This window comes from Schistocerca piceifrons, unplaced genomic scaffold (genome assembly GCF_021461385.2).
Source record: "Schistocerca piceifrons isolate TAMUIC-IGC-003096 unplaced genomic scaffold, iqSchPice1.1 HiC_scaffold_538, whole genome shotgun sequence".
NCBI lineage: Eukaryota > Metazoa > Arthropoda > Insecta > Orthoptera > Acrididae > Schistocerca > Schistocerca piceifrons.
This window is the reverse complement of record NW_025728775.1, coordinates 561880-581867: the sequence shown is the minus strand read 5'-3', so window position 1 is coordinate 581867 and position 19988 is coordinate 561880. Positions and strand designations below refer to the sequence as shown.

Sequence of the window (19988 nt, the reverse complement as noted above, 5' to 3'; positions counted from 1 at the left end):
TGGAATAATTGGCATTCGCCGTGTCACAGGGCTCGTTGGTCTAGGGGTATGATTCCTGCTTAGGGTGCAGGAGGTCCCGGGTTCAAATCCCGGACGAGCCCTAGCGTTTTGTGCAAACTGATCGCACGTCAGTGGCTGAGTCAGCGCAAAAAGCTCGCCGTCAATATCAAATGAATTTCTTATTCGATGTGAGCAATTGACACTCGGGTCCGACGCGTGAAGGCGATTTCGAAGGTTTCGGGTACAGATGGTAGCAGATGCATGTTAGTACGTCTTGCTTAAAGTGATGAAAAAGTGTTTCCGCCCGGGATCGAACCGGGGACCTTCTGCGTGTTAGGCAGACGTGATAACCGCTACACCACGGAAACTGCTTGTGTGCACCTTACTTCACAGACAACTTGTAGTGATGTTGCCATCGTAACTAAAAAATTCAATAAATGTGGTACTTGCAAAACGAAGGGACATGCAGCAGATCCACACACGACGTGGCTCATTGGAGGACAATACGACATAGGCAGGAAAATACTGTTCCCGCCCGGGATCGAACCGGGGACCTTCTGCGTGTGAAGCAGACGTGATAACCGCTACACTACGGAAACGACGGACCCCAGGAGTCCATCCTTGTTCACTCGAACTTGCCTCAGACTTTCTCTCGTCCGCGAATGCACACACGACAGTTCTTTTGTCAGCCTGGAACCCATCACAGCAGAGGGCTCAAGAAGTCTTCGGGGTGCTCGAGAGGGTGTCTGCCGTAGCACCCCTAACGAGATAGCGGCGTTTCGCGCAGTCGTTATTGCAAGTCATATCAGCAAAAGCAATCACTTTCTCAGCAGCAGGCAGTGCGAGCCCAGCGGCAGCTCTACATGAAGGTACCAGTAGCCCAGGAAGGCCGCCGACCGCGGGAATTCGCACCGCCCCCATCCCGCCAGCGTACACGAGACTTCCAGGGCACCCTGGACGACATCGAGGGACTGGAATAATTGGCATTCGCCGTGTCACAGGGCTCGTTGGTCTAGGGGTATGATTCCTGCTTAGGGTGCAGGAGGTCCCGGGTTCAAATCCCGGACGAGCCCTAGCGTTTTGTGCAAACTGATCGCACGTCAGTGGCTGAGTCAGCGCAAAAAGCTCGCCGTCAATATCAAATGAATTTCTTATTCGATGTGAGCAATTGACACTCGGGTCCGACGCGTGAAGGCGATTTCGAAGGTTTCGGGTACAGATGGTAGCAGATGCATGTTAGTACGTCTTGCTTAAAGTGATGAAAAAGTGTTTCCGCCCGGGATCGAACCGGGGACCTTCTGCGTGTTAGGCAGACGTGATAACCGCTACACCACGGAAACTGCTTGTGTGCACCTTACTTCACAGACAACTTGTAGTGATGTTGCCATCGTAACTAAAAAATTCAATAAATGTGGTACTTGCAAAACGAAGGGACATGCAGCAGATCCACACACGACGTGGCTCATTGGAGGACAATACGACATAGGCAGGAAAATACTGTTCCCGCCCGGGATCGAACCGGGGACCTTCTGCGTGTGAAGCAGACGTGATAACCGCTACACTACGGAAACGACGGACCCCAGGAGTCCATCCTTGTTCACTCGAACTTGCCTCAGACTTTCTCTCGTCCGCGAATGCACACACGACAGTTCTTTTGTCAGCCTGGAACCCATCACAGCCGAGGGCTCAAGAAGTCTTCGGGGTGCTCGAGAGGGTGTCTGCCGTAGCACCCCTAACGAGATAGCGGCGTTTCGCGCAGTCGTTATTGCAAGTCATATCAGCAAAAGCAATCACTTTCTCAGCAGCAGGCAGTGCGAGCCCAGCGGCAGCTCTACATGAAGGTACCAGTAGCCCAGGAAGGCCGCCGACCGCGGGAATTCGCACCGCCCCCATCCCGCCAGCGTACACGAGACTTCCAGGGCACCCTGGACGACATCGAGGGACTGGAATAATTGGCATTCGCCGTGTCACAGGGCTCGTTGGTCTAGGGGTATGATTCCTGCTTAGGGTGCAGGAGGTCCCGGGTTCAAATCCCGGACGAGCCCTAGCGTTTTGTGCAAACTGATCGCACGTCAGTGGCTGAGTCAGCGCAAAAAGCTCGCCGTCAATATCAAATGAATTTCTTATTCGATGTGAGCAATTGACACTCGGGTCCGACGCGTGAAGGCGATTACGAAGGTTTCGGGTACAGATGGTAGCAGATGCATGTTAGTACGTCTTGCTTAAAGTGATGAAAAAGTGTTTCCGCCCGGGATCGAACCGGGGACCTTCTGCGTGTTAGGCAGACGTGATAACCGCTACACCACGGAAACTGCTTGTGTGCACCTTACTTCACAGACAACTTGTAGTGATGTTGCCATCGTAACTAAAAAATTCAATAAATGTGGTACTTGCAAAACGAAGGGACATGCAGCAGATCCACACACGACGTGGCTCATTGGAGGACAATACGACATAGGCAGGAAAATACTGTTCCCGCCCGGGATCGAACCGGGGACCTTCTGCGTGTGAAGCAGACGTGATAACCGCTACACTACGGAAACGACGGACCCCAGGAGTCCATCCTTGTTCACTCGAACTTGCCTCAGACTTTCTCTCGTCCGCGAATGCACACACGACAGTTCTTTTGTCAGCCTGGAACCCATCACAGCCGAGGGCTCAAGAAGTCTTCGGGGTGCTCGAGAGGGTGTCTGCCGTAGCACCCCTAACGAGATAGCGGCGTTTCGCGCAGTCGTTATTGCAAGTCATATCAGCAAAAGCAATCACTTTCTCAGCAGCAGGCAGTGCGAGCCCAGCGGCAGCTCTACATGAAGGTACCAGTAGCCCAGGAAGGCCGCCGACCGCGGGAATTCGCACCGCCCCCATCCCGCCAGCGTACACGAGACTTCCAGGGCACCCTGGACGACATCGAGGGACTGGAATAATTGGCATTCGCCGTGTCACAGGGCTCGTTGGTCTAGGGGTATGATTCCTGCTTAGGGTGCAGGAGGTCCCGGGTTCAAATCCCGGACGAGCTCTAGCGTTTTGTGCAAACTGATCGCACGTCAGTGGCTGAGTCAGCGCAAAAAGCTCGCCGTCAATATCAAATGAATTTCTTATTCGATGTGAGCAATTGACACTCGGGTCCGACGCGTGAAGGCGATTACGAAGGTTTCGGGTACAGATGGTAGCAGATGCATGTTAGTACGTCTTGCTTAAAGTGATGAAAAGTGTTTCCGCCCGGGATCGAACCGGGGACCTTCTGCGTGTTAGGCAGACGTGATAACCGCTACACCACGGAAACTGCTTGTGTGCACCTTACTTCACAGACAACTTGTAGTGATGTTGCCATCGTAACTAAAAAATTCAATAAATGTGGTACTTGCAAAACGAAGGGACATGCAGCAGATCCACACACGACGTGGCTCATTGGAGGACAATACGACATAGGCAGGAAAATACTGTTCCCGCCCGGGATCGAACCGGGGACCTTCTGCGTGTGAAGCAGACGTGATAACCGCTACACTACGGAAACGACGGACCCCAGGAGTCCATCCTTGTTCACTCGAACTTGCCTCAGACTTTCTCTCGTCCGCGAATGCACACACGACAGTTCTTTTGTCAGCCTGGAACCCATCACAGCCGAGGGCTCAAGAAGTCTTCGGGGTGCTCGAGAGGGTGTCTGCCGTAGCACCCCTAACGAGATAGCGGCGTTTCGCGCAGTCGTTATTGCAAGTCATATCAGCAAAAGCAATCACTTTCTCAGCAGCAGGCAGTGCGAGCCCAGCGGCAGCTCTACATGAAGGTACCAGTAGCCCAGGAAGGCCGCCGACCGCGGGAATTCGCACCGCCCCCATCCCGCCAGCGTACACGAGACTTCCAGGGCACCCTGGACGACATCGAGGGACTGGAATAATTGGCATTCGCCGTGTCACAGGGCTCGTTGGTCTAGGGGTATGATTCCTGCTTAGGGTGCAGGAGGTCCCGGGTTCAAATCCCGGACGAGCCCTAGCGTTTTGTGCAAACTGATCGCACGTCAGTGGCTGAGTCAGCGCAAAAAGCTCGCCGTCAATATCAAATGAATTTCTTATTCGATGTGAGCAATTGACACTCGGGTCCGACGCGTGAAGGCGATTTCGAAGGTTTCGGGTACAGATGGTAGCAGATGCATGTTAGTACGTCTTGCTTAAAGTGATGAAAAAGTGTTTCCGCCCGGGATCGAACCGGGGACCTTCTGCGTGTTAGGCAGACGTGATAACCGCTACACCACGGAAACTGCTTGTGTGCACCTTACTTCACAGACAACTTGTAGTGATGTTGCCATCGTAACTAAAAAATTCAATAAATGTGGTACTTGCAAAACGAAGGGACATGCAGCAGATCCACACACGACGTGGCTCATTGGAGGACAATACGACATAGGCAGGAAAATACTGTTCCCGCCCGGGATCGAACCGGGGACCTTCTGCGTGTGAAGCAGACGTGATAACCGCTACACTACGGAAACGACGGACCCCAGGAGTCCATCCTTGTTCACTCGAACTTGCCTCAGACTTTCTCTCGTCCGCGAATGCACACACGACAGTTCTTTTGTCAGCCTGGAACCCATCACAGCCAAGGGCTCAAGAAGTCTTCGGGGTGCTCGAGAGGGTGTCTGCCGTAGCACCCCTAACGAGATAGCGGCGTTTCGCGCAGTCGTTATTGCAAGTCATATCAGCAAAAGCAATCACTTTCTCAGCAGCAGGCAGTGCGAGCCCAGCGGCAGCTCTACATGAAGGTACCAGTAGCCCAGGAAGGCCGCCGACCGCGGGAATTCGCACCGCCCCCATCCCGCCAGCGTACACGAGACTTCCAGGGCACCCTGGACGACATCGAGGGACTGGAATAATTGGCATTCGCCGTGTCACAGGGCTCGTTGGTCTAGGGGCAGTTCCGCTTTAGACGCCGTGCAGTGTGGACGTGCCTAGTCTTCCGCTCCGCCGTAGCGTTACGTATAGTGGACTATCGTTTTTGTTTACGTGTTGTGTTGCAACTTCTGTGAGTGTTTCTCCGTCGTTGTTTCGTACCTTGTGTTACTTTCTGTCCTTATTTCAGTGTTTTTTGTGTAGCGGTTTCGACCGCATATTTTGAAAATGTCGTCCCAGGTTATTCCTCGTCAGGCTACAGTTAGTTTTGCTTTTGACAAGTCAACCCGCCATGTGCAACCTAGTTCTCTTGAGATTCATGATTGGTTGGTAGATTCCTTTGGTGTTCATTCGGATCAGGTGCACACTGCTTATTTTGATACCGAACTGTATGTTTTCTTTGTTAAGTTTATGGACCCACTTCAGGTTGATAAAATTCTTTCTAAATATGGTCATCAAGTTCTCTTTCGGCATCGGGATGATTCTGTAAGTACCGTGCTGCTTTCCAATGCTTCCATCACGTATACCAATGTTCGTGTTTACAACCTTCCACCGGAGGTGGATAATGTCTATCTTAAGGAGGGTCTACAGAAGTATGGTGATGTAAAGAGCATTCGCCTTGAACGCTGGTCAAGCCAACATCGCCTGCAATGTTACAGTGGTATTCGTTCAGTCGAAATGCACGTTAAGCAGAATATTCCATCTCACCTGCAGATCGGTGGATATCGTGTCCATGTAACATATAGTGGTCAGGTTGGCACCTGCTTTTTGTGCAATGAAAGTGGTCACGTGCGTACCGACTGTCCGCGGAGAGTTTTTGTTTTCAAAAATTCTCTCGAACAGCGTCGCAAGTTAACGGTCGCTGACCTCGTTGCAGGTGGTTCTGCTCTTGGTGTAGCACAGTCCAGTGGTAGTAGCGCCCCTCCACAGGTTTTGCGCACCCCTGATACAGAATTTCCTCCTTTGCGTGCTAAATCTGATGTTGTTCCGTCTGTCCCTCAGGTGGGTGTGCCACTTTTGAATAATAAGAGGCGTCGCCCACACGATGGAAATAGTACGGATGAGGATCTCCCTGAGATGCCCCAGTCCGAGCGACCGGCATCCTCCGAGCCACTGTGTACTGTAGCTGCTCCCTGCCCTCCTGAGGTAGCGGTTCCGGTGGCGGCTGCTGGCGCCCCTCCGGCCTCCGACGCAGCTTCTCTCGAGTCGGGTCGTCGGTCGGGCCTGTTGGCGCCGTCTTCCGAACCGACTTCGATGTCACAACAAGTGGAGCCGCGACAACTTCCTGCTTCGCTGCCCCATACCTCTGCCAGCGGAGCTGCTCCGCTTCCTTCCAACTCTGCGGCCTCGGACCTTCCTGCTCACGTTTCGCCTCCGTGCAGTCCATGTTTGCCGGAAGCTAGTGCAGGTGTTGACCATTCCGTTTTGTCGGATGTTTCCCCCGCGACCCCGGATCCCGCATGTGGACCGGCGCGGGTGGTGTCGGATACAGAACTTGACCCTCCTACGTCACCGGCGGCTGAAGTTTCCTTGCCCGTCAGCCGACGCAAGTTACGCGTTCAGCCGAACGTTAATGCTGTTCGTAAAAAACCGAAACGTAAGGGATCCGCGGAACGGGGTAGCAGTCCCCCTCCCTCGGATGCCTCTGTCACCCCTGCTATGGACTGTGACGCTGGTGCGTCGGTGTAGGTGATTTGTTTTCTCGCTTTTCTCTCTATGGTTCAAGCATACACCTTTCTTACCTTAAATGTTAACCGTATTGAGTCCGACGTTCGCATTGCCTCTTTGCGGCAGTTTATTTACGACGCCTGTGCGGACGTAGTGTTTTTGCAGGAAGTGTTGTTTTCTGATCTCTCTCTACCTGGATTTCAAACTGTTTTTAATGTCGCGCCGGAATATTCAACAGGAACTGCTCTTTTCTTTCGAGAGGGCATTCCTATTACTGACATTGAATTCCTTGACTCTGGCCGTGGGATTGGTTGTCGTCTTTTTGATCTCCGCCTCGTTGTTTTGTATGCCCCCTCTGGTTCGGGTCACACTGTGGCTCGATCGCGCTTTTATAAAGAAGAGCTTATTTATCTTTTGCGCCAGAGTCCTCGGAGTCTCCTGCTCGGAGGCGATTTTAATTGTGTTTTACGCCCTGCAGACCAGTCCCCCAATTTTAATTATTGCCGTGATTTACATGACTTAGTTCGTACGATGCATCTGCGTGATGTTTGGGAACACAAATATCCAACCCTGGTGAAATATACGTTTTTTACCGCGTCCTCATGCAGTCGACTCGACAGATTCTATTTATCTGATTTTTTATGTGCTAAAATTCTTTCTGTCGATGTTATTCCTACTAGTTTTTCTGACCATTGTGCTTTTACTGCCACTGTAAATCTTAGTCGCCAACCTGCAAAACTTTATCGTTCCCAGTGGATGTTAAATGTTTCCCACCTTGCCGACAGTGCTATGGATGATGTTATAAGTGGCGTGTGGGAGCGATGTCTTCGCTCTGTCCCGCGATACCCCTCCTTGCTGGTTTGGTGGACTGCGTTTGCCAAGCCCAAGATTCGTCAGACTTTGATTTTCTACTGTGCTGCTAGGACGCGTGATTTTAAGAACACGTATGAATATTACTACTCTGTCCTGCGTGAACTATATGACGCGGCGGGTACCTCTCCACTGCGGATCCATGATGTTCGTCGTATTAAAGCCAAGCTCTTGAGCCTTAAACGACGACAGATGGATGGTCTGCGAGTTAAGTCGAAACCTCACTCTCTTGTTGAAGGTGAACTGACATCCTTGTACCACCTGCTACGGCATCAGACTCGTCGTCGTCGCTCCTTCATCTCTTCTCTTACGGTGGATGATGGGCGACAGCTTATTGCACAGGAGGAAATGGTTCGTGCTCTTCATCAGTATTACACTAGTCTATATTCTGCCGATGATTCTGGTGAGTCTCTTTCGGATGACGTCTTTGGGGATCTAACTGCGACGATCGCGCCTGACGCGAACGGCGAATTTCTCCGGGAGTTCCAGGTAGATGATGTTTTCGATTTTATTGCTCGCTCTCCGTCCAGTAAATCGCCGGGTCCAGACGGCCTGCCTAAAGAATTTTATCTCCGTTTTTTACCTCTTTTGGGTGGCATTTTTACGCAGATTTTAAATGAGATTGTCAGGGGGATGGATGTGCCTGCCGATTTTAAAGTAGGGAAAATTGTTTTAATCCCGAAGTCCTCTGGTCGTTTATCTGCTGCCAATCTTCGTCCGCTCACATTGCTGAATTTTGACTATAAGACAGCTGCTAGAGCGCTCAATAGCCGGTTGTCTTCTCTGCTTCGGGGTGTGATTGGTGCACATCAATGTTGTTTTCATGATAGATCTATTCTGACACCAGTAGCCGAATATCGGGATGTTGTCTCGGTTGCGGCGGTTACAAACGTACATTGTGCCTTTGCCTTCCTTGATTTTTATAAGGCTTTTGATCACGTCAGTCATGTGTTTTTAGATCGTGTTTTAGGTACAATAGGTTTTAACGCTTCATCACGTGGTGTTCTTGGCAATTTGTATAGGGGAATAACAGCTCGGGTGTCAGTCAATGGGCAGCTGACGCCGCCCATTGCTATCCGCCGCGGAGTGCCTCAGGGTAGTCCGCTCTCTATGTCTTTATTCGTATTGTCCCTGGAACCGCTGCTTCGGACTATTGCTCTCAAGCTTCAGGGTATGTCCCTCTCTGGTGGGAAGCTCTCTGTTAAGGCATATGCGGATGATGTCGTTGTTCTCCTCCGTCAACGTGATGATATCCCGTTGTTGAAAGGGGCGGTTGATGCATACTGTCGTGTCTCTGGAGCGCGTCTCAATCAGGGTAAATGTAAGTTCCTTGATATTCGAGGATTTCGCGATGCTGACGTCCCTTGGGCCACTTTTGTCGATCGCCATACGTCCTTGGGGATTATCATTGATCGGTGTCCTCTAAAAATGGCGGCTCTCAATTGGAAATCTGTCACCGAGAAGATACAGGGGGCTCTGATGGTCCATGAGCAGCGCTCTGCTACCATTTTGCAAAAAGTCAGAATTTTAGACACCTACGTCCTATGTAAAGCTTATTATGTTGCTCAGCTGTTCCCACTTCCCATGATGGTGGCGAAAAGGTTGCGCCAATTGTCTAGCAGGTTTATATGGAAGGGCCATCTATTCAAGTTACGTTACGAGGTAATGACGAAACCGCGTCTCTCCGGAGGCTTGGGCCTCTCTGACATTACTCGCAAGGCGTCTGCTTTGTACGTCCGCCGAACGACTGTAATTGTTACGCAAGAAGTGACTTCAATTACATCCAGGCTTTTTACTGTTGTGCGTCCGGAGAGCCTTGCTCCACCTGTCGATGTCGGACGCCTAAATTTTAAGTTGAAACACATTCGGGAATTTTACATTGCGGTGAGTTACTTCGGTGACGTCTTCTTGCGGCGACCGGTGCCAACGACCAAGGGCTTGATTGCCCGCTGGGAGGGGCTGGCCGGTCCCAATCCAATAGAACTGGCGTCTCCATCTGTGTCCTGGAGGAACGTCTGGAAGAACGTTAGTCTGCCGATCCACTCTATGGCCGTGGCGTCCACGTGGTATAGGGTAATAAATAATTTGGTTCCCACCAATGTACGACTGCACCGTATTGGTCTTTCTGACACGGACACCTGTACTCGGTGTGGTCTCCTGGATACCCTTGAACATCGATTCACCTGCTGTGGGCACCTTGCTAATTGGCGTTGGCTCAGGAAACAACTTGCTTTTGTCACTAGGTCTGCTGAAGCCGCTTATACTATTGACATCATCGTCCGGCCCGATTCTTCCTTTTTTCCGCGGACGAAGCTCCATACCGTAATGTGGTTGATTGGCCATTTCGTACATTTTGTCAACAGTTGTCATGAAGAGGATGGACACCTAGCGTTTCGGCAGTACATGCTTACTGCTTACTGGCAGCGCTTGCGATTGCCAGGCCTCCGAGATGATTTTGCCAATATGCTTAGCCTGACATTTGAAAGAGAGGGTGTTGGCTAAGGTCACCTGTGTGAGCCATTTTCTTTTACACTGTTTCTGGATTTGCCGCCTTTATATATGTTTCTTCTCTACACCAGGACTGAAGTTTTCGTGTTTTAATCTTTATTTCAGTCAGCAGTCTACATTATATAGTCATGTTTTAGGATTTTAATTTCAGTACTGTAAAAAAAAAAAAAAAAAAAAAAAAAAAAAAAAAAAAAAAAAAAAAAAAAAGGGGTATGATTCCTGCTTCGGGTGCAGGAGGTCCCGGGTTCAAATCCCGGACGAGCCCTTGCGCTTTGTACAACGGTGCGGTAAAAAATCGCATGGCGGCGGCTGTTTCGCGCATTTCCAGGCCTCCAAGTCAGCGCTAAAATCCGACAACCAGTTCTGAAACCGTTTCATGTTTCATTTGAGCCATGTGCACCCTGCTGATGGAACGTTTGAAGTTGATTTAAATGGTCACAGTAGAGATCGTAGCAAGTGTCTTGCTGAGTGCGACGAAAACGGGTTTCCGCCCGCAATCGAGCCGGGGACCTTCTGCGTGTTAGGCACGGCGCCTGTTCTCGGCGGCAGCTGCTGCTCTTTCCTTCCTTACGAGATACCGTCGATTCGCGCAGTTACAATAAAAAAAAAAAAAAAAAGGGGTATGATTCCTGCTTAGGGTGCAGGAGGTCCCGGGTTCAAATCCCGGACGAGCCCTAGCGTTTTGTGCAAACTGATCGCACGTCAGTGGCTGAGTCAGCGCAAAAAGCTCGCCGTCAATATCAAATGAATTTCTTATTCGATGTGAGCAATTGACACTCGGGTCCGACGCGTGAAGGCGATTACGAAGGTTTCGGGTACAGATGGTAGCAGATGCATGTTAGTACGTCTTGCTTAAAGTGATGAAAAAGTGTTTCCGCCCGGGATCGAACCGGGGACCTTCTGCGTGTTAGGCAGACGTGATAACCGCTACACCACGGAAACTGCTTGTGTGCACCTTACTTCACAGACAACTTGTAGTGATGTTGCCATGGTAACTAAAAAATTCAATAAATGTGGTACTTGCAAAACGAAGGGACATGCAGCAGATCCACACACGACGTGGCTCATTGGAGGACAATACGACATAGGCAGGAAAATACTGTTCCCGCCCGGGATCGAACCGGGGACCTTCTGCGTGTGAAGCAGACGTGATAACCGCTACACTACGGAAACGACGGACCCCAGGAGTCCATCCTTGTTCACTCGAACTTGCCTCAGACTTTCTCTCGTCCGCGAATGCACACACGACAGTTCTTTTGTCAGCCTGGAACCCATCACAGCCGAGGGCTCAAGAAGTCTTCGGGGTGCTCGAGAGGGTGTCTGCCGTAGCACCCCTAACGAGATAGCGGCGTTTCGCGCAGTCGTTATTGCAAGTCATATCAGCAAAAGCAATCACTTTCTCAGCAGCAGGCAGTGCGAGCCCAGCGGCAGCTCTACATGAAGGTACCAGTAGCCCAGGAAGGCCGCCGACCGCGGGAATTCGCACCGCCCCCATCCCGCCAGCGTACACGAGACTTCCAGGGCACCCTGGACGGCATCGAGGGACTTGAATAATTGGCATTCGCCGTGTCACAGGGCTCGTTGGTCTAGGGGTCAGTTCCGCTTTAGACGCCGTGCAGTGTGGACGTGCCTAGTCTTCCGCTCCGCCGTAGCGTTACGTATAGTGGACTATCGTTTTTGTTACGTGTTGTGTTGCAACTTCTGAGAGTATTTCTCCGTCGTTGTTTCGTACCTTGTGTTACTTTCTGTCCTTATTTCAGTGTTTTTTGTGTAGCGGTTTCGACCGCATATTTTGAAAATGTCGTCCCAGGTTATTCCTCGTCAGGCTACAGTTAGTTCTGCTTTTGACAAGTCAACCCGCCATGTGCAACCTAGTTCTCTTGAGATTCATGATTGGTTGGTAGATACCTTTGGTGTTCATTCGGATCAGGTGCACACTGCTTATTTTGACACCGAACTGTATGTTTTCTTTGTTAAGTTTATGGACCCACTTCAGGTTGATAAAATTCTTTCTAAATATGGTCATCAAGTTCTCTTTCGGCATCGGGATGATTCTGTAAGTACCGTGCTGCTTTCCAATGCTTCCATCACGTATACCAATGTTCGTGTTTACAACCTTCCACCGGAGGTGGATAATGTCTATCTTAAGGAGGGTCTACAGAAGTATGGTGATGTAAAGAGCATTCGCCTTGAACGCTGGTCAAGCCAACATCGCCTGCAATGTTACAGTGGTATTCGTTCAGTCGAAATGCACGTTAAGCAGAATATTCCATCTCACCTGCAGATCGGTGGATATCGTGTCCATGTAACATATAGTGGTCAGGTTGGCACCTGCTTTTTGTGCAATGAAAGTGGTCACGTGCGTACCGACTGTCCGCGGAGAGTTTTTGTTTTCAAAAATTCTCTCGAACAGCGTCGCAAGTTAACGGTCGCTGACCTCGTTGCAGGTGGTTCTGCTCTTGGTGTAGCACAGTCCAGTGGTAGTAGCGCCCCTCCACAGGTTTTGCGCACCCCTGATACAGAATTTCCTCCTTTGCGTGCTAAATCTGATGTTGTTCCGTCTGTCCCTCAGGTGGGTGTGCCACTTTTGAATAATAAGAGGCGTCGCCCACACGATGGAAATAGTACGGATGAGGATCTCCCTGAGATGCCCCAGTCCGAGCGACCGGCATCCTCCGAGCCACTGTGTACTGTAGCTGCTCCCTGCCCTCCTGAGGTAGCGGTTCCGGTGGCGGCTGCTGGCGCCCCTCCGGCCTCCGACGCGGCTTCTCTCGAGTCGGGTCGTCGGTCGGGCCTGTTGGCGCCGTCTTCCGAACCGACTTCGATGTCACAACAAGTGGAGCCGCGACAACTTCCTGCTTCGCTGCCCCATACCTCTGCCAGCGGAGCTGCTCCGCTTCCTTCCAACTCTGCGGCCTCGGACCTTCCTGCTCACGTTTCGCCTCCGTGCAGTCCATGTTTGCCAGAAGCTAGTGCAGGTGTTGACCATTCCGTTTTGTCGGATGTTTCCCCCGCGACCCCGGATCCCGCATGTGGACCGGCGCGGGTGGTGTCGGATACAGAACTTGACCCTCCTACGTCACCGGCGGCTGAAGTTTCCTTGCCCGTCAGCCGACGCAAGTTACGCGTTCAGCCGAACGTTAATGCTGTTCGTAAAAAACCGAAACGTAAGGGATCCGCGGAACGGGGTAGCAGTCCCCCTCCCTCGGATGCCTCCGTCACCCCTGCTATGGACTGTGACGCTGGTGCGTCGGTGTAGGTGATTTGTTTTCTCGCTTTTCTCTCTATGGTTCAAGCATACACCTTTCTTACCTTAAATGTTAACCGTATTGAGTCCGACGTTCGCATTGCCTCTTTGCGGCAGTTTATTTACGACGCCTGTGCGGACGTAGTGTTTTTGCAGGAAGTGTTGTTTTCTGATCTCTCTCTACCTGGATATCAAACTGTTTTTAATGTCGCGCCGGAATATTCAACAGGAACTGCTCTTTTCTTTCGAGAGGGCATTCCTATTACTGACATTGAATTCCTTGACTCTGGCCGTGGGATTGGTTGTCGTCTTTTTGATCTCCGCCTCGTTGTTTTGTATGCCCCCTCTGGTTCGGGTCACACTGTGGCTCGATCGCGCTTTTATAAAGAAGAGCTTATTTATCTTTTGCGCCAGAGTCCTCGGAGTCTCCTGCTCGGAGGCGATTTTAATTGTGTTTTACGCCCTGCAGACCAGTCCCCCAATTTTAATTATTGCCGTGATTTACATGACTTAGTTCGTACGATGCATCTGCGTGATGTTTGGGAACACAAATATCCAACCCTGGTGAAATATACGTTTTTTACCGCGTCCTCATGCAGTAGACTCGACAGATTCTATTTATCTGATTTTTTATGTGATAAAATTCTTTCTGTCGATGTTATTCCTACTAGTTTTTCTGACCATTGTGCTTTTACTGCAACTGTAAATCTTAGTCGCCAACCTGCAAAACTTTATCGTTCCCAGTGGATGTTAAATGTTTCCCACCTTGCCGACAGTGCTATGGATGATGTTATAAGTGGCGTGTGGGAGCGATGTCTTCGCTCTGTCCCGCGATACCCCTCCTTGCTGGTTTGGTGGACTGCGTTTGCCAAGCCCAAGATTCGTCAGACTTTGATTTTCTACTGTGCTGCTAGGACGCGTGATTTTAAGAACACGTATGAATATTACTACTCTGTCCTGCGTGAACTATATGACGCGGCGGGTACCTCTCCACTGCGGATCCATGATGTTCGTCGTATTAAAGCCAAGCTCTTGAGCCTTAAACGACGACAGATGGATGGTCTGCGAGTTAAGTCGAAACCTCACTCTCTTGTTGAAGGTGAACTGACATCCTTGTACCACCTGCTACGGCATCAGACTCGTCGTCGTCGCTCCTTCATCTCTTCTCTTACGGTGGATGATGGGCGACAGTTTAGTGCACAGGAGGAAATGGTTCGTGCTCTTCATCACTATTACACTAGTCTCTATTCTGCCGATGATTCTGGTGAGTCTCTTTCGGATGATGTCTTTGGGGATCTAACTGCGACGATCGCGCCTGACGCGAACGGCGAATTTCTCCGGGAGTTCCAGGTAGATGATGTTTTCGATTTTATTGCTCGCTCTCCGTCCAGTAAATCGCCGGGTCCAGACGGCCTGCCTAAAGAATTTTATCTCCGTTTTTGGCCTCTTTTGGGTGGCATTGTTACGCAGATTTTAAATGAGATTGTCAGAGGGATGGATGTGCCTGCCGATTTTAAAGTAGGGAAAATTGTTTTAATTCCGAAGTCCTCTGGTCGTTTATCTGCTGCCAATCTTCGTCCGCTCACATTGCTGAATTTTGACTATAAGACAGCTGCTAGAGCGCTCAATAGCCGGCTGTCTTCTCTGCTTCGGGGTGTGATTGGTGCACATCAATGTTGTTTTCATGATAGATCTATTCTGACACCAGTAGCCGAATATCGGGATGTTGTCTCGGTTGCGGCGGTTACAAACGTACATTGTGCCTTTGCCTTCCTTGATTTTTATAAGGCTTTTGATCACGTCAGTCATGTGTTTTTAGATCGTGTTTTAGGTACAATAGGTTTTAACGCTTCATCACGTGGTGTTCTTGGCAATTTGTACAGGGGAATAACAGCTCGGGTGTCAGTCAATGGGCAGCTGACGCCGCCCATTGCTATCCGCCGCGGAGTGCCTCAGGGTAGTCCGCTCTCTATGTCTTTATTCGTTTTGTCCCTGGAACCGCTGCTTCGGACTATTGCTCTCAAGCTTCAGGGTATGTCCCTCTCTGGTGGGAAGCTCTCGGTTAAGGCATATGCGGATGATGTCGTTGTTCTCCTCCGTCAACGAGATGATATCCCGTTGTTGAAAGGGGCAGTTGATGCATACTGTCGTGTCTCTGGAGCGCGTCTCAATCAGGGTAAATGTAAGTTCCTTGATATTCGAGGATTTCGCGATGCTGACGTCCCTTGGGCCACTTTTGTCGATCGCCATACGTCCTTGGGGATTATCATTGATCGGTGTCCTCTAAAAATGGCGGCTCTCAATTGGAAATCTGTCACCGAGAAGATACAGGGGGCTCTGATGGTCCATGAGCAGCGCTCTGCTACCATTTTGCAAAAAGTCAGAATTTTAGACACCTACGTTCTATCTAAAGCTTATTATGTTGCTCAGCTGTTCCCACTTCCCATGATGGTGGCGAAAAGGTTGCGCCAATTGTCTAGCAGGTTTATATGGAAGGGCCATCTATTCAAGTTACGTTACGAGGTAATGACGAAACCGCGTCTCTCCGGAGGCTTGGGCCTCTCTGACATTACTCGCAAGGCGTCTGCTTTGTACGTCCGCCGAACGACTCTAATTGTTACGCAAGAAGTGACTTCAATTACATCCAGGCTTTTTACTGTTGTGCGTCCGGCGAGCCTTGCTCCACCTGTCGATGTCGGACGCCTAAATTTTAAGTTGAAACACATTCGGGAATTTTACATTGCGGTGAGTTACCTCGGTGACGTCTTCTTGCGGCGACCGGTGCCAACGACCAAGAGCTTGATTGCCCGCTGGGAGGGGCTGGCCAGTCCCAATCCAATAGAACTGGCGTCTCCATCCGTGTCCTGGAGGAACGTCTGGAAGAACGTTAGTCTGCCGATCCACTCTATGGCCGTGGCGTCCACGTGGTATAGGGTAATAAATAATTTGGTTCCCACCAATGTACGACTGCACCGTATTGGTCTTTCTGACACGGACACCTGTACTCGGTGTGGTCTCCTGGATACCCTTGAACATCGATTCACCTGCTGTGGGCACCTTGCTAATTGGCGTTGGCTCAGGAAACAACTCGCTTTTGTCACTAGGTCTGCTGAAGCCGCTTATACTATTGACATCATCGTCCGGCCCGATTCTTCCTTTTTTCCGCGGACGAAGCTCCATACCGTCATGTGGTTGATTGGCCATTTCGTACATTTTGTCAACAGTTGTCATGAAGAGGATGGACACCTAGCGTTTCGGCAGTACATGCTTACTGCTTACTGGCAGCGCTTGCGATTGCCAGGCCTCCGAGATGATTTTGCCAATATGCTTAGCCTGACATTTGAAAGAGAGGGTGTTGGCTAAGGTCACCTGTGTGAGCCATTTTCTTTTATACTGTTTCTGAATTTGCCGCCTTTATGTATGTTTCTTCTCTACACCAGGACTGAAGTTTTCGTGTTTTAACCTTTATTTCAGTAAGCAGTCTACATTATATAGTCATGTTTTAGGATTTTAATTTCAGTACTGTACTTCTTTTGAAGTGGCTGTGTGGTGGATATTCTTTAATATTTTTTTTCAATAGCTATATTCGTTCGAGTGGTAAAAAACAAAAAAAAGGGGTATGATTCCTGCTTAGGGTAAGAAAAAAAAAAAAAAAGGGGTATGATTCCTGCTTAGGGTGCAGGAGGTCCCGGGTTCAAATCCCGGACGAGCCCTAGCGTTTTGTGCAAACTGATCGCACGTCAGTGGCTGAGTCAGCGCAAAAAGCTCGCCGTCAATATCAAATGAATTTCTTATTCGATGTGAGCAATTGACACTCGGGTCCGACGCGTGAAGGCGATTACGAAGGTTTCGGGTACAGATGGTAGCAGATGCATGTTAGTACGTCTTGCTTAAAGTGATGAAAAAGTGTTTCCGCCCGGGATCGAACCGGGGACCTTCTGCGTGTTAGGCAGACGTGATAACCGCTACACCACGGAAACTGCTTGTGTGCACCTTACTTCACAGACAACTTGTAGTGATGTTGCCATCGTAACTAAAAAATTCAAAAAATGTGGTACTTGCAAAACGAAGGGACATGCAGCAGATCCACACACGACGTGGCTCATTGGAGGACAATACGACATAGGCAGGAAAATACTGTTCCCGCCCGGGATCGAACCGGGGACCTTCTGCGTGTGAAGCAGACGTGATAACCGCTACACTACGGAAACAACGGACCCCAGGAGTCCATCCTTGTTCACTCGAACTTGCCTCAGACTTTCTCTCGTCCGCGAATGCACACACGACAGTTCTTTTGTCAGCCTGGAACCCATCACAGCCGAGGGCTCAAGAAGTCTTCGGGGTGCTCGAGAGGGTGTCTGCCGTAGCACCCCTAACGAGATAGCGGCGTTTCGCGCAGTCGTTATTGCAAGTCATATCAGCAAAAGCAATCACTTTCTCAGCAGCAGGCAGTGCGAGCCCAGCGGCAGCTCTACATGAAGGTACCAGTAGCCCAGGAAGGCCGCCGACCGCGGGAATTCGCACCGCCCCCATCCCGCCAGCGTACACGAGACTTCCAGGGCACCCTGGACGACATCGAGGGACTGGAATAATTGGCATTCGCCGTGTCACAGGGCTCGTTGGTCTAGGGGTATGATTCCTGCTTAGGGTGCAGGAGGTCCCGGGTTCAAATCCCGGACGAGCCCTAGCGTTTTGTGCAAACTGATCGCACGTCAGTGGCTGAGTCAGCGCAAAAAGCTCGCCGTCAATATCAAATGAATTTCTTATTCGATGTGAGCAATTGACACTCGGGTCCGACGCGTGAAGGCGATTACGTAGGTTTCGGGTACAGATGGTAGCAGATGCATGTTAGTACGTCTTGCTTAAAGTGATGAAAAAGTGTTTCCGCCCGCGATCGAACCGGGCACCTTCTGCGTGTTAGGCAGACGTGATAACCGCTACACCACGGAAACTGCTTGTGTGCACCTTACTTCACAGACAACTTGTAGTGATGTTGCCATCGTAACTAAAAAATTCAATAAATGTGGTACTTGCAAAACGAAGGGACATGCAGCAGATCCACACACGACGTGGCTCATTGGAGGACAATACGACATAGGCAGGAAAATACTGTTCCCGCCCGGGATCGAACCGGGGACCTTCTGCGTGTGAAGCAGACGTGATAACCGCTACACTACGGAAACGACGGACCCCAGGAGTCCATCCTTGTTCACTCGAACTTGCCTCAGACTTTCTCTCGTCCGCGAATGCACACACGACAGTTCTTTTGTCAGCCTGGAACCCATCACAGCCGAGGGCTCAAGAAGTCTTCGGGGTGCTCGAGAGGGTGTCTGCCGTAGCACCCCTAACGAGATAGCGGCGTTTCGCGCAGTCGTTATTGCAAGTCATATCAGCAAAAGCAATCACTTTCTCAGCAGCAGGCAGTGCGAGCCCAGCGGCAGCTCTACATGAAGGTACCAGTAGCCCAGGAAGGCCGCCGACCGCGGGAATTCGCACCGCCCCCATCCCGCCAGCGTACACGAGACTTCCAGGGCACCCTGGACGACATCGAGGGACTGGAATAATTGGCATTCGCCGTGTCACAGGGCTCGTTGGTCTAGGGGCAGTTCCGCTTTAGACGCCGTGCAGTGTGGACGTGCCTAGTCTTCCGCTCCGCCGTAGCGTTACGTATAGTGGACTATCGTTTTTGTTACGTGTTGTGTTGCAACTTCTGGGAGTATTTCTCCGTCGTTGTTTCGTACCTTGTGTTACTTTCTGTCCTTATTTCAGTGTATTTTGTGTAGCGGTTTCGACCGCATATTTTGAAAATGTCGTCCCAGGTTATTCCTCGTCAGGCTACAGTTAGTTTTGCTTTTGACAAGTCAACCCGCCATGTGCAACCTAGTTCTCTTGAGATTCATGATTGGTTGGTAGATACCTTTGGTGTTCATTCGGATCAGGTGCACACTGCTTATTTTGACACCGAACTGTATGTTTTCTTTGTTAAGTTTATGGACCCACTTCAGGTTGATAAAATTCTTTCTAAATATGGTCATCAAGTTCTCTTTCGGCATCGGGATGATTCTGTAAGTACCGTGCTGCTTTCCAATGCTTCCATCACGTATACCAATGTTCGTGTTTACAACCTTCCACCGGAGGTGGATAATGTCTATCTTAAGGAGGGTCTACAGAAGTATGGTGATGTAAAGAGCATTCGCCTTGAACGCTGGTCAAGCCAACATCGCCTGCAATGTTACAGTGGTATTCGTTCAGTCGAAATGCACGTTAAGCAGAATATTCCATCTCACCTGCAGATCGGTGGATATCGTGTCCATGTAACATATAGTGGTCAGGTTGGCACCTGTTTTTTGTGCAATGAAAGTGGTCACGTGCGTACCGACTGTCCGCGGAGAGTTTTTGTTTTAAAAAATTCTCTCGAACAGCGTCGCAAGTTAACGGTCGCTGACCTCGTTGCAGGTGGTTCTGCTCTTGGTGTAGCACAGTCCAGTGGTAGTAGCGCCCCGCCACAGGTTTTGCGCACTCCTGACACAGAATTTCCTCCTTTGCGTGCTAAATCTGATGTTGTTCCGTCTGTCCCTCAGGTGGGTGTGCCACTTTTGAATAATAAGAGGCGTCGCCCACACGATGGAAATAGTACGGATGAGGATCTCCCTGAGATGCCCCAGTCCGAGCGACCGGCGTCCTCCGAGCCACTGTGTACTGTAGCTGCTCCCTGCCCTCCTGAGGTAGCGGTTCCGGTGGCGGCTGCTGGCCCCCCTCCGGCCTCCGACGCAGCTTCTCTCGAGTCGGGTCGTCGGTCGGGCCTGTTGGCG

At 50.5% G+C, this 19988-nt stretch overlaps 22 non-coding genes across 22 annotated transcripts; 6 read left to right on the top strand and 16 right to left on the bottom strand.

Moving 5' to 3' along the window:
• The first annotated feature begins 29 nt into the window (after window positions 1-29).
• Trnap-agg lies at window positions 30-101 on the top strand. The gene has a single exon. It is a non-coding gene; the product is annotated as a tRNA-Pro (tRNA).
• Window positions 102-295: 194 nt separating this feature from the next.
• Trnav-aac lies at window positions 296-368 on the bottom strand. Its single transcript has one exon. It is a non-coding gene; the product is annotated as a tRNA-Val (tRNA).
• Window positions 369-526: 158 nt separating this feature from the next.
• Trnav-cac lies at window positions 527-599 on the bottom strand. The gene has a single exon. It is a non-coding gene; the product is annotated as a tRNA-Val (tRNA).
• A 402-nt stretch (window positions 600-1001) lies between these two features.
• On the top strand, window positions 1002-1073 carry Trnap-agg. Its single transcript has one exon. It is a non-coding gene; the product is annotated as a tRNA-Pro (tRNA).
• A 194-nt stretch (window positions 1074-1267) lies between these two features.
• Trnav-aac lies at window positions 1268-1340 on the bottom strand. The gene has a single exon. It is a non-coding gene; the product is annotated as a tRNA-Val (tRNA).
• Window positions 1341-1498: 158 nt separating this feature from the next.
• Window positions 1499-1571, bottom strand: Trnav-cac. Its single transcript has one exon. It is a non-coding gene; the product is annotated as a tRNA-Val (tRNA).
• A 402-nt stretch (window positions 1572-1973) lies between these two features.
• On the top strand, window positions 1974-2045 carry Trnap-agg. Its single transcript has one exon. It is a non-coding gene; the product is annotated as a tRNA-Pro (tRNA).
• Window positions 2046-2239: 194 nt separating this feature from the next.
• On the bottom strand, window positions 2240-2312 carry Trnav-aac. The gene has a single exon. It is a non-coding gene; the product is annotated as a tRNA-Val (tRNA).
• Window positions 2313-2470: 158 nt separating this feature from the next.
• Trnav-cac lies at window positions 2471-2543 on the bottom strand. The gene has a single exon. It is a non-coding gene; the product is annotated as a tRNA-Val (tRNA).
• Window positions 2544-2945: 402 nt separating this feature from the next.
• Window positions 2946-3017, top strand: Trnap-agg. Its single transcript has one exon. It is a non-coding gene; the product is annotated as a tRNA-Pro (tRNA).
• Window positions 3018-3210: 193 nt separating this feature from the next.
• Window positions 3211-3283, bottom strand: Trnav-aac. The gene has a single exon. It is a non-coding gene; the product is annotated as a tRNA-Val (tRNA).
• Window positions 3284-3441: 158 nt separating this feature from the next.
• Window positions 3442-3514, bottom strand: Trnav-cac. The gene has a single exon. It is a non-coding gene; the product is annotated as a tRNA-Val (tRNA).
• Window positions 3515-3916: 402 nt separating this feature from the next.
• Trnap-agg lies at window positions 3917-3988 on the top strand. The gene has a single exon. It is a non-coding gene; the product is annotated as a tRNA-Pro (tRNA).
• Window positions 3989-4182: 194 nt separating this feature from the next.
• Window positions 4183-4255, bottom strand: Trnav-aac. Its single transcript has one exon. It is a non-coding gene; the product is annotated as a tRNA-Val (tRNA).
• A 158-nt stretch (window positions 4256-4413) lies between these two features.
• Window positions 4414-4486, bottom strand: Trnav-cac. The gene has a single exon. It is a non-coding gene; the product is annotated as a tRNA-Val (tRNA).
• Window positions 4487-10798: 6312 nt separating this feature from the next.
• On the bottom strand, window positions 10799-10871 carry Trnav-aac. The gene has a single exon. It is a non-coding gene; the product is annotated as a tRNA-Val (tRNA).
• Window positions 10872-11029: 158 nt separating this feature from the next.
• Window positions 11030-11102, bottom strand: Trnav-cac. The gene has a single exon. It is a non-coding gene; the product is annotated as a tRNA-Val (tRNA).
• A 5981-nt stretch (window positions 11103-17083) lies between these two features.
• Trnav-aac lies at window positions 17084-17156 on the bottom strand. The gene has a single exon. It is a non-coding gene; the product is annotated as a tRNA-Val (tRNA).
• Window positions 17157-17314: 158 nt separating this feature from the next.
• Window positions 17315-17387, bottom strand: Trnav-cac. The gene has a single exon. It is a non-coding gene; the product is annotated as a tRNA-Val (tRNA).
• A 402-nt stretch (window positions 17388-17789) lies between these two features.
• On the top strand, window positions 17790-17861 carry Trnap-agg. The gene has a single exon. It is a non-coding gene; the product is annotated as a tRNA-Pro (tRNA).
• A 194-nt stretch (window positions 17862-18055) lies between these two features.
• Window positions 18056-18128, bottom strand: Trnav-aac. Its single transcript has one exon. It is a non-coding gene; the product is annotated as a tRNA-Val (tRNA).
• Window positions 18129-18286: 158 nt separating this feature from the next.
• Trnav-cac lies at window positions 18287-18359 on the bottom strand. Its single transcript has one exon. It is a non-coding gene; the product is annotated as a tRNA-Val (tRNA).
• Window positions 18360-19988: the final 1629 nt, after the last annotated feature.